Source organism: Lissotriton helveticus, chromosome 1_2 (assembly GCF_964261635.1).
Source record: "Lissotriton helveticus chromosome 1_2, aLisHel1.1, whole genome shotgun sequence".
Taxonomy (NCBI): Eukaryota; Metazoa; Chordata; class Amphibia; order Caudata; family Salamandridae; genus Lissotriton; species Lissotriton helveticus.
Genome location: NC_136058.1, coordinates 348339851 through 348351993, shown reverse-complemented (window position 1 = coordinate 348351993; position 12143 = coordinate 348339851). Strand labels below are relative to the sequence as shown.

The following is a 12143-nucleotide window of genomic DNA, read 5'->3' as shown; positions in this document are numbered from 1 at the left end:
CATTCTTCCTCCACCAAAGCCCTTGCTGCTTCTTTCGTCTCTTCACTGAGAGGAATACTCCGACCCCACGTCTCTGATCTCACCCCCCTCGCTGCAGGTCTTCTAAGTATTAAAGAACAGCGGCTTCTACAAAGGGCACCTCACAATTCAGGGACAGTTTTGCGGAAACCCGTTCTTTACCCTACTCTAGGGTGACCAGGTGTCCCAAATTTGCCAGGACGGTCCAGGTTTTTCTCCAGCTGTCCGAGCAGATTTCAGGAAATGTAGCTCATGTCCCAGTTTTTAAAGAGGGTAGACTGAAAACGGCAGGGGGGGGCATTTTTATGTTTTACAAAGCAGGGATAGTTAGCAGTTTTTTCAAGAAAGCTATTTAATAAACAGGCAAGTTACTGGGTTTAAAAATTGCATTTTATGTATGTTCTTACTGCTTGTTCTGTAATTCTCTGCTGAGGATCCTTGTCATTCTGTGCACACGCTTGAACTAAAATTGTAGGGGCAGATTTATGTTAACTGGTGCATCCCCAGGGATGCGCCAGTTAACATGCGCCACAGTGCGCCACTGCTCCGCCACCCATGGTGCGCCGCATTTATGATGCGGCGCACCATGGTGCAAGGCAGTGAGGATGCGTGACGCATCTCTCGTCGCACGGGCGGCGCATTGCAGGAGTCATGTCGCAAGTGCGACATGACTCCTGCAATGCACAGGAGCCACCTATTCAATGCATGCTCCGTCACCCTTACGCCTGCTTCAAGCAGGCGTAAGGAATTGACGTAGAAAGTGACTGAGTGAAATCTCATAGATATCACTCAGCCACTTTTAGGAGGCGTTCCTGCGCATGAACGCCCCCCCCTGCGCAGGAACGCCTCCTCATGGCGCAGGGCTTTCCAACGTGACGCATCTAAGAGATGCGTCACGTTGTAAATAGGGCACATTGTTTGCGCCGCCGTTGCGTCACATTTAGTGACGCAATTGCGGCGCACGGAGGCGCAAGGGCATCATAAATCTGCCCCGTAGTCCCTCTATTTTTGTGAAATGTCCCCGTTTTTTACTTTAAAATGATGATCACCCTACCCTACTCTACAATGTAATTATACGCTCTCCTCCACGTGGTGAGGGGGCAGAGGTTTTACAAAGGCGTCTCAAGGAAAGGGCGCCTGTTTCATTCTCCTCAAAAGAACCTTCATAAGGTTTCTAAGCGCTAGAAGTGTGCAGCAAATGAAAGGATTTGGGTAAGAGGGCGTTTTAAAACTGGATGTGACGTCTTGGTGCCCTCTTAAAAAGAACGCAGGCCGGAACTCTGGATGTTTGTAGATTTACTTGTCGAATTCAACTTTTTAAGTACCCCTCGAGCTTTATTTTAAGTGTGAAAGTAAAAAGTGAAAAAGAATAGGGGCCAGATGTAGGTAGGATTGATTTACCACTTCTTAAATACCAAATTTTTCCGATTCGGTATTTAAGAAGTGGTAAATATGAAGGGGGGAGATGTAGGTATTTCCAGATGTGGAAATACCGAATCGTTAAGATTCGGTATTTACCAAACCTGGAAATACCGAATCGGTATTTCCTATTGATTCCTATGGGCTGTGAAGCCCATAGGAATCAATGGGCAATACCGATTCTGTAATTACAGAATCGGTAAATACCGATTTTAGAAAGGGTGCAGGGGGTGTCACTTTGACACCCTCTGGCACCCCAAAAATAGGCATGTGCGCCATGTGGCACACAGACATGCCCTAAGGGCATGTCTGTCTGTCACATGGCTAGGTGTGCATGCACACCTGAATTCGGTATTTTAACACCCAATTGGATTGGGTGTTAAAATACCGAATTTGTAGGGCCTTTGGGACTCTGAAGAGTCCCACCTACACATGGATTTACAGAATCGGTATATTTACCGATTCGGTAAAATACCGAAGTGGTAAATTTACCGAATCGGTAAATATACCAATTCTGTAAATTCTGACCCACCTACATCTCAAAAGCCAAATACCGGTCGGTAACGGCCGAATTCGGCCGTTACCGACTGGTATTTGGCTACCTACATCTGGCCCTAGGTATGGAAAAAACCATACTGAAAGCCTCTACTCTATCCCATGACCCAAGAAGTAAAATGGGTGTTCATGGAAGGTTGTATGGGATAATGGTTAGCACTCTGGACTCTGAATCCAGCGATCCGAGCTCAAATCTCGGTGGGACCTGTATATTTTAGCCACTTTACAAATTTGCAATAATATATTTCATTATTAATAATATGGTGAATTAACATGTGTCTGTACAGAGGACTCACCCTCCTGCTGGCAATATTTCTGAACAGATAACATTTCAGACAGATCTATTTAAATCCGTCCACACAGCACTAATCGCTGTCTTTTGCGCCAACATGCAGGGGTTGTCACTTCATACATTAGATCAAATAGATAATTTACATACAAATAACATACATGGAATATTATTGTGATAAATGAGGAGATTATCTCGGAACAGCATCTGTATGTTTCCGTCAGGGCGATTTTGAGAAGTGAATTCACTCTGTGTTCTCTGCCCACGTCTGGACTGCAAACTCACCAACATTGTAAAAAACATTTATAATATACAAGGGTAAGATACATTTGCTGGAGGCTCTGGAGAACTCTCAGCATCATAGTGACATCATGGTGGCACCATGGTGACGTTATGGAACGTCATCATGGTGACGTGGTGACGTCATGGTGCATCCTGGCTGCACTTATCAGCTGTCAGGCATACGTCCATGTGCACTGTAGACTTGGATGCATTGGTTTCACCCTATGTCAATATTAAATAAATGAAAACATCAAATATCGATTATGAATTTCAATGTATAGATATTGCAGTTTAACGTTATATGTGGTGTGTACTTTTGTTTGTAATGCACATATATTTAGTATACAGCTCTTCCTGCTTAGTACCCTTGGTGCATGTTGATATATCTAGTGAACCACACCGAAAGACTACTCTCGCAACCTCAGCATCATACTGGACAGCAAGTTCACCATGACATGCCAGGTGAACTCTATCACGTCAGCCTACTTCAACACCATCCGCAAACTCCAAACAATCTTCAGGTGACTCCCCACCAGCACCAGGAAAACAGTGACACAGGCCCCAATCACCAGCCAACGTGACTACGGCAATGCTCTTTTTTGGGGCACAAACTCTGAACTCGTGCAAAGTCTACAGATGAAACAAAACGAGCAGCTAGACTGATCTTCAACCTAACCAAGAGAGCACACATCACCAGGGGCGGTGGGTGAGATTTGAAAGTGGTGGGGCGCAAACTAATTAGCATACAGCACCGTAGCGAGCGAGCGCAGCGAGCGAGCCCGGACCCCAAAAGGGGTATTTGGGGGGGTTACTCCCCCAAGAAAATTTTGAAAAAAAGAGAAGAAAAATCGTGCATTTTCAAGCACATTTGAGAAAGCAGGAAGGTTAATAAAGCAATTGTGAAAGTGCAGTTATTACAATAATAGATAGCATAACATAGGTAGCTGCTTATTCAGTATTACCACAGAGCTTCATACATTCCGTCCTATTACGCTCAGGTGCTGAATTCAGACTATAAGACTTTCATGGAAATCTCAGCTCTAAGAGTAGAAGAAGTTGCACAGCAGTTGGGAAGCACTGGTGGACTACCTGAAAGACCAAGGCCAGCAAGTCTCTGCCGGTAACAACACAGGGGTCACCTTTCGCTGCTCCTTCCTAGAGCTGTCAGTTGTATTGCCTAGAGGTAAAGGCGAAGACATACATCCCACAACCTCCAACATGACACAAACATGCCGACTACACTCGCAAACTGACACGGAAAAGGGGAACTACCATCATTAACACAGTCTGATCTACTGATGCCAGACTAAAGTGGGGGCGGCCCATAGGGGAGGGGAGGGAAGGGAGGGCAGTTTGGGGAATTGGGGGTGTTGAATAACAGAACGTTGTTGGAGATGATAGCATAATCTTGATGTGATGATTACTATAATGTAACAACATGACAATTGATTATCAATATGAAAAGCTTAATAAAAATCTGTTTACAAAACTAAAATGTATCTGGGTGCCTTGCTCTATCATTAAGCTCAGTGTGAGAAGGTAGCAGGATTTGCAATTAAGAAGGAATGTTAAAGATAACATTATGAAATGTAAAAAATAACATACCTTATTGCCCATCTAGTACGGTATAAGACACTTGGCCACGCATTTAAATGCAACCACGGTACGTAAAAGTAACACTGGAAAGGAAATCAGGCATTTCTCAGAAACAGGCATTCCTCACCACCCCAAATAAGGTCAGGATGCAGTGACATATGTTACCAACGCAAGATAACCACAAAATGAAGAAAGGCACATACAATAACGTGCAGTCATCACATGCTAAACACTTGACTAGAAACCTTACGGGTCAACAGAATAAAACATAGACAAATTCTTTCATCTTCATAGATTTAATCACACCATATCAAAACACACCAAGGGGAGGCAAGTAGCAACGTAAAAACATGGCACAGATAATATAATCTGACATGAAAGGCATAAACATGTTACTCTACAGTTATATAGTATAATGCTCGTTATATAGCTACCAAGTCTGGCTATATGGACATTAGAGGCAGCCCGGCTCCTTTGTCATTTCCGTAATATTTTTATAATGTATAGTATTGTGACGTGAAAATTACAGCAGTCTCTTCCCCCCCTCGCACCTCTATGGTAGTTTAAAAGTCTGACACTTCCCAGTTCACCGTGGCTCTCCCCCCCACCCCCCAATCCATGTAAATGTTTCCTTCCTCGATGCTGTGTTACTTGCAAATTGCAAAAGATATATGGCCATCTCCTTCATCATAATCATATACAAGTGGGGCCTCCCTGAAAACAAGTGCCACTGAGTCTGTGCTTCCCAAGTGCCCACTACATACGTAATAGCAAACGCTTTCTTGGTGCCAGGCTATATCGCAAAGTTTCCTACATGAACCACTATGTGGCTGCAGGGATACATACAGAACATGTGTGATGTAACGCACGTGTTGGATGCGTGACTGTTTAGAATTATGCCGCAGATATTACTTCTCTGTGTAACTGCCACATACGCAGTGTTCCTCTTTCACATACACTGCGTCATCATCAGTATTAAAATGACAGATTGACCACACCACACATGGCTTATATGCGTACTGTATTCTTTTTGGTCAGATCTAGTTAAATTATTTATAATAAGCTCTAGATTCATATATACTAAATTACAAACACAAACTCTACTCAGCTGGAGGCAGAGGAAGGCGCGTGCGAACCTATAACCAGGATCCTTCAGCTGCCGGACATACCTGCACCATACCTGGACCCTGTCTGCTGCTTCCTCTTCCCACGGGTTACATCACAGCCAACTACCTGGAATATCCTTTACCCTTGGGCACCAATTTGCAGACAATGCAAAGGTTGAAGTCAGAAAGTCAAAAATTGCGAAACTGGTTCTTTGTTAAGCTGTGCTCTCAAAAATGCACTATGTTGAAATCAGCATGATCAGTTTCTATAGGTGCCAGCAACCTGCCTCCCATTGTCCCATCATCTGATTAATGCATTCGGATATCAGTGTTTAGGTAATCTCAAAGCAGAACAAATCCCTTGTGAAATTCAACAACCCACTAGCGGCAAGTGCCGCGCCGTGTGTTTTAACCTGCCAACATACGGTGGCCATATCACACAGCGCTGCGGCAAGGATTTGACATCTACAGTAATAGTGGCGTGTACAGGAAAATAATGAAAGGCAGGAATACATTTTCAATTAGTTTCTTAAGCGAGGTCATTGACTCTGCATTACACTGAAACAAATTAAGCCCACTAATTTTACTTAGGCCAGCATCTCCACAGTCAGTAGTAATAGGAATATACATGTAGGCCCGGAACGCCATAATGGAGCTTTCAAACAGCAGCGCTCATTAGTTGTCAGTTCAGAACAACTTCAAAGGCAGTCCCTGAGCATCCAATAACATCCCTCCAACGTCTTCTTATCTCGCCCTGGTTGTTGAATTAAAGCAGCTTGTCGTGATTCCGGGATGTACCACCATAAATCAAAGAGAATGGAACACCACTAATCACGGCTCTGCTCTGTCTAACATTACTACAACAGGTAAGGAGGGAGCTCATACTCAACCTGCCCTCAGGCTCTGACTGCGACTGACAAGAAGAAACTAGGCCTCTGCCTCTCCCTACCTCTTTCAAATCCTCACACGTGCAGGCCCTGACTGCGACGGACACGAAGAGAAACTAGGCATCTGCCTCTCCCAATCTCCTTCAGAAGTCCGTGCCAGAGCTGTGAGCCCTGCGTGAGCTGCCATCTGGAGGAACCTTTGCCCCACGGTGCCTACCCGTACTGTAGCCAGGAGCTGTTCCGCGCATTTTACCCCAGGGTGCCAGCCTGGCCTGCATTGCAGCCAGCAGTGGCCAATCGGTATCACCTGTGACATAACCATCCGGACCGGACCTCAGGTTACTATGATCCTGCTACATCCCAACCAGTGCACAGCATCAGACACCGGGCAACGCTGCATCACCATGCCCCCCGGATCCACTTCAGTCTGCATCACAACCGGAAATCTGCCAACCCTGGGGCCTGCCACACCCGACACATTCTCTGCCCGATCGGTCCCTGCAGCCTGCAGTGTCAGGGGAGCGGACACCCCTCCCGGTAATGCAACATCCCAGGGCTACATTTATCAGACATGGGGGATGCGGTTACACGGCGAGAGTCAGGGAAGGTGCTGTCTTGGCTGCGGGTCAATCACGGGATTAGAGCCTTCCTCTCCGTAGCGCCTTAAAGCAAAGGCACAGGTGCCGCGTGTCCCCATCACCACCACCACACCGGCTGGCACACACCCGGCCTCCATTACTACACACACACTGGCACAGCATGGCACACCCTTTATCATTAGGTCAGAACGCCAAAGAAAACAAATGTTATGCGGCAGATTTTTGAAGCATAAAAACCTACAGCGAAAGCCACCCATACTAGCAATAATCACGTATTTATACAAGGTATTGGCGAATGACACACGGCGGCACATACTTCAGGTAACAGTCAAGAAGAGAGTTTAGATTATCACAGGAGGCTGGACACATAACGCGCTCCGACTCATGACATTTATTTTTTTTATAACAATACTCACTAAAAGAAGACTAGTCGTCGTTGAGTCGACTACGATGATGAGACGCAAAGGAGCACTGTAAGACTCAGTAAGAGGGAGCACAGACAGTAGTAGAGGGCGAGGGCGAGGCTCAGGCTGGTGTAATGCGCACACGACCACTCCAGTGACAGTCAGCACACCACGAGGCGAGTCCCCCAGGCCCAAGCCCAGAACTGGATCCTACGTCAGCAGGGCCACAAATGGCCAATCACTGCATGAGTGACTACATGAAGTCAGACACAGTGATTGGCCATTGTGCAGTGCGGCTGGCGGCATCCAATAATGGATTGCCCTGCCCTGCTGCGAGGTGACCAGCCAATCCTGGCGCTGCATGCAGCGCCAGGATTGGCTTGGGGGGCACACTACCTGCTCGCCCTGTCGCCCTTGTTAACGCCGGGGCTCCTGCACCCCCCCTGTCACTATTGTACTTATGGGGAACTATTATGCGCATGCTCGGGCTAGTTGCAGCCCCGAGCAGCACTTGCGCAATAGGACTAGATTGGTATCTATGCCTCATCCTGCAGTGACGTGGACTCGACTGTCAGTGTCACTCACACACAGTCAGACCAGCCCCGCCGCCCGGCCCAGCCCAGCCCCCTGCGCAGCGCACTCCCGTTACAGTCAGGTGCTGCCCGGATTCCCGCCGGTAAATGTATTTCCTGCCTCATAAATAACAAATGTATTTTAAAAATACAACAGTGACAATTAAACATGCAGCCGCGGGTCCATGGGCTGGTGGGGCTCCGCCCCTACGCCCCAATGGACGCACCGCTGCTGCACATCACCCAACACCTCGGAGACCCCCACTGGCCCCCCATCCACAAGAGATGCCAATCCAAGCTCCTGACCCACGCATACAAGGCCCTCCACAACATTGGACCATACTACATGAACCACCACCTGACCATCCACCAACCCACCAGCATCCTGCGCTCTGCACACCTCGCCCAGACTACTCGCAATCGCACTGGAGGCACTCGTTCTCTCACCTCGCCACCAAAACATGGAACACCCTCCCTTTCCGCCTATGCACCGCACCTTCGCTCAGCCACTCCAGGAGAGAAATCAAGATCTGGCTCTTCAACTGAAACCCGCAACACAGCGCCTGGATACCCCCCGGGGTTGATAAGCAGCGCTTTACAAAAACTACTCGATTGATTGAATAATTGACAGGCTGCAGTTCTACAGAGGACACTCTATGACTCCATGTGTACATGGACATGTGTGCTCATGAGCAGTGAGTGCTTCATGCAGCAGATTATGTTTCTTATCCACCGAGACTGACATGTTTGATTGCATCGTTTTATCCTTTGCAAATCACCCACCATCTATATAAATTCCTAGATCTGAAAAAATAAAGGCCTGGATCACACCTGGCGTGGAGCGGTGTCCTCGTGGGCAGAAACCCCCGGACTGACTCGTAGTTGATCCGGTGCAGACCGCCCCCTCCTGTCTCCCCTTCTGTTCCTTCCCAGATATGATATTCCATGAGGTTAAAGCAGCAATGTCTGTGTGGAACTGAGTTCAGAATCACACTACACATGCTGTGAAGGCCTGGCCATGTCACTCCCAATTCCAAGCCTAAACAGTAGGTGCGAGGAGTAGGGATAGATTTACAATCTGGAACTGGTGCTCCCAGTCATTTTGTGACCCTCCACACCTGGATTTGTAATCAGGGCCATAGAGTGCTTAGAATCATGCTGCTCTGAATTGCTTCCTACACAACTGACCATTTATAATACTTCCTACCAGCATCCATTCTAGACACCAAGGATTGCACAGTTAAGGCATCTTCACCCCGCTTTACATTCCTGATATGTCTGAGGCACACTGCTGACTGCTGGGAGAAGCACCTTTTGTGTGTTTGATGCCCTCTACCCATGCCCATACCTTGCCCTCTACGCGGCATGGGTATATGCCCAGACGTGGGTCCCGTGCTCAATGTACCACTACACCGAGAAAGCAGTGTACACCCCTATCTGACCTATCTGCGCCAAAAACATCAAATGCTTCCGAACTGAAGCCTTCTCCATGCGTGTTCTGGGGAAGCTGCGGGATCAGTCATGGACTTCAGTCCTTGGAAGCTTCCACACGAGCTGGAAACCCACTCTCATAGCCTCATTTACAAGAAATTGATGCGTCGGCATCAATGCGTCAGTTTCCATGGCGCCTGCGTGAAATGCCCTTGCAACACCATAGATGCACTGTATTTAAACCACAGGGCTCCATGGCGCATGGATTAACAGCTGCGTCAGGCATTCCGACACATCTATTGCGCAAAACTGACCCAACTCCAGCAATGCATCGCGAGTCCCTTTGCAAAAGCCCTGCGTCACTCCTTACGCCTGGTCTGATCAGGTTTAATGATTTTGGCACAGTGAAGTCGCAGAGTGACGTAGTGAAATGTAAATTTCACTGTGCCACTTCTATGTGTCTTTTTGTGCCTACATTGCATACATTATACCTGGTGCAGGTATTATGTGAGGGAGGGCACTCCAAACTGACACACTGGACCTAATGCATCAGTTTAAAGATAAGGAGCGGTGTGGCGCACACTGATTGCACCGTAGCTGCATCAAAAAAATGGATGCAGTGGCAGTGCAAGGGCCTTGTAAATGAGGCCCTCAGTGTTTCAAAACTGGAACTGGGAGCAAATGCACGCACCCAAATATTGGACTGCTCTAGCTGCATTTTACACTTTTTTTTCTGTTTTTGCAGTTAGTGTAAACTTGGCCCACTGCCATTAGAGAACTTTATGTGAGGAACAGATTGAATTTTACTTTTTGGGGGGCAAACAGTCCTGGTGAAGTTATGTAATCACCCTTCAGTACAGAAATAAAACAAATAACATTTTTAATTTGCATCCGTTAACTCTTTATTAAAGGCTTTCTTTTACACACTGCTTTCCCGTCTGTGTGTCTCCTTGTGAGTTATCCGGTGTGAAGGGCACTGGAGTCAGGTTACTGAGGGTGTTACTGTTGTGCAGTCACAGGAGAAAGGTGTCCACACAGGCACAGGAAGGATAAAACACCTGTGTTAAGCACCATGAGAATGAAAACAGGAAGAGGTTAGCTCATGTCACAGAAACAAATGGCTTCCGTGCTCAAGACCTAGAATAATATAAAACTAAGTAAATAATAAAAAGCTCAGGTCCCACCGAGATTTGAACTCGGATCGCTGGATTCAGAGTCCAGAGTGCTAACCATTACACCATGGAACCGTCTATAAACTCCGCCCCTCCATGTGGAATCATCCAAGGACAGAGACTGCAGGTGTTCGTCACAGGCAGGCTTTCTATTGATCGGCAGTGTATGGTACACTACTTATTAAAGAAGTGAGTCTATTTCACAACGTAATCCTTAAAACAGGACACACAAAACTTTTATTTAAGCGCACTCGTGTAACATGACACTTTTAGTGCTTTAAACTGGCCCCCTCCTAGGACAGTTCTTTAAGTCACTCTTTGGAAGTTAGTAAAGTTGATGCAATGCGGAGAAACGACACAGGAGCTGCCCCCACAGAGGAGAGAAAACAGGAGCTTCTTAAATCTTAAACTGCTGCAAATCAACACGGCTCGAGATTAATGTCACAAAACATAACACAGTTCCACAGCTGGTTATTAATGTTATAAAACACACACCGAGTCACGGAAACACGACACAGCGCGTTGAAACTGAAACGCCTCTGCCCGGAGCAGGAAATAAATTAGCATTTTCCATGGCGGGAGCACAGGGAACTGGCGCTTTGGTTTTTATTCCCCGAAATATTTACATGATGTGTACTGTGTATTGTGCAATAAAAGGAAAACAACGAATAACCCTTCGTAGTATTAATCTGTGGCTTTGTTCCTAGAGGTGATTAATACTACAGCAGCTGTGCAGCAAGGGCTAGGGCGGAAACAAGAGTGCGGGGTCGGTATAACCTCAGAGGGCGTTAATTGGACTGATGGAAGCGGAAGAGACGCGAGAGAGATTTACTAGGACTTTAGGGGCATTTAGGTTTGGAAGGAATAAAAGAAGCAAAAAATGTCAGAGTAAAAGAAAAAGAACATCTTCCCATACCGGGAGTCGAACCCGGGCCGCCTGGGTGAAAACCAGGAATCCTAACCGCTAGACCATATGGGAGGCTGAACAATACACCCCTGGCTCAGTATTTGTGAGCGGTGTCTGTCCTGTCAGACTCCACTGTGTACATTTCAAGTCACACTGTCACCCTCAGGGTCTGACCCTCAATGGGGTCACAGACCCCCCACTCCTGACAAACCAGAAGGAATGAGGGGTCATGATTCGTGCAACAACCTGCTCAAGTCTCATTATTTACAACCCTGGAACTTCTCCAGGCTCAGCCCAGGACCAGAAGACAGCAGCAGCCCCTGCATTGACTCTTACTGCCCCCCCTGGAGCCAGACAAAGCCACGCCCCCTCCGGAGGACATCAACTCACTCCTGTGTCTCCTCACCAGGCTGAGGCCCCACAGACCCCTCTCCAGTTACCGTCCAGTTGCTTACCATGCACCTGTCACAGGCACTAGGCTGCCCTCCAGGGGGCGTGGGGGTGGGGGGGACTCCAAGTATACCCCTCTACCCCTACTAACAGCACCGACCCCAGTCCTGACACTCGATTGGTTCACACAGAGGAGGGAGGACCAGCCCAGGTCACCCTGGCTTCTTCCCAGGTATCTTCACATGCACAGGGTGACCGCCAGGGGGCAGCACCGCCATAGCACTCACAGCCCACAGGCCATGGAGCAGGAATGGGACATCAGCAGCCTTGTCAGGGGTGCAGGCACTGAATAATCCCGCACAGCATTCTGGGAGAGCGGAGGGAGGAGCCTCTGTGGTGTGTTATTACAAAAGTAAACATCTGAGGTTAAAATACAAGCATTTGCAATGCAATAGGTCTCGCATTTACGAGAGTTTAAGCTATTGCCACTGTAAATAGCAATGCCTACATGAATAA

The 12143-nt window shown here is 47.4% G+C and overlaps 2 non-coding genes across 2 annotated transcripts; both read right to left on the bottom strand.

The window, feature by feature from the left end:
- Positions 1-10333: 10333 nt before the first annotated feature.
- TRNAQ-CUG (transfer RNA glutamine (anticodon CUG)) lies at positions 10334-10405 on the bottom strand. The gene has a single exon. It is a non-coding gene; the product is annotated as a tRNA-Gln (tRNA).
- An 832-nt stretch (positions 10406-11237) lies between these two features.
- On the bottom strand, positions 11238-11309 carry TRNAE-UUC (transfer RNA glutamic acid (anticodon UUC)). Its single transcript has one exon. It is a non-coding gene; the product is annotated as a tRNA-Glu (tRNA).
- Positions 11310-12143: the final 834 nt, after the last annotated feature.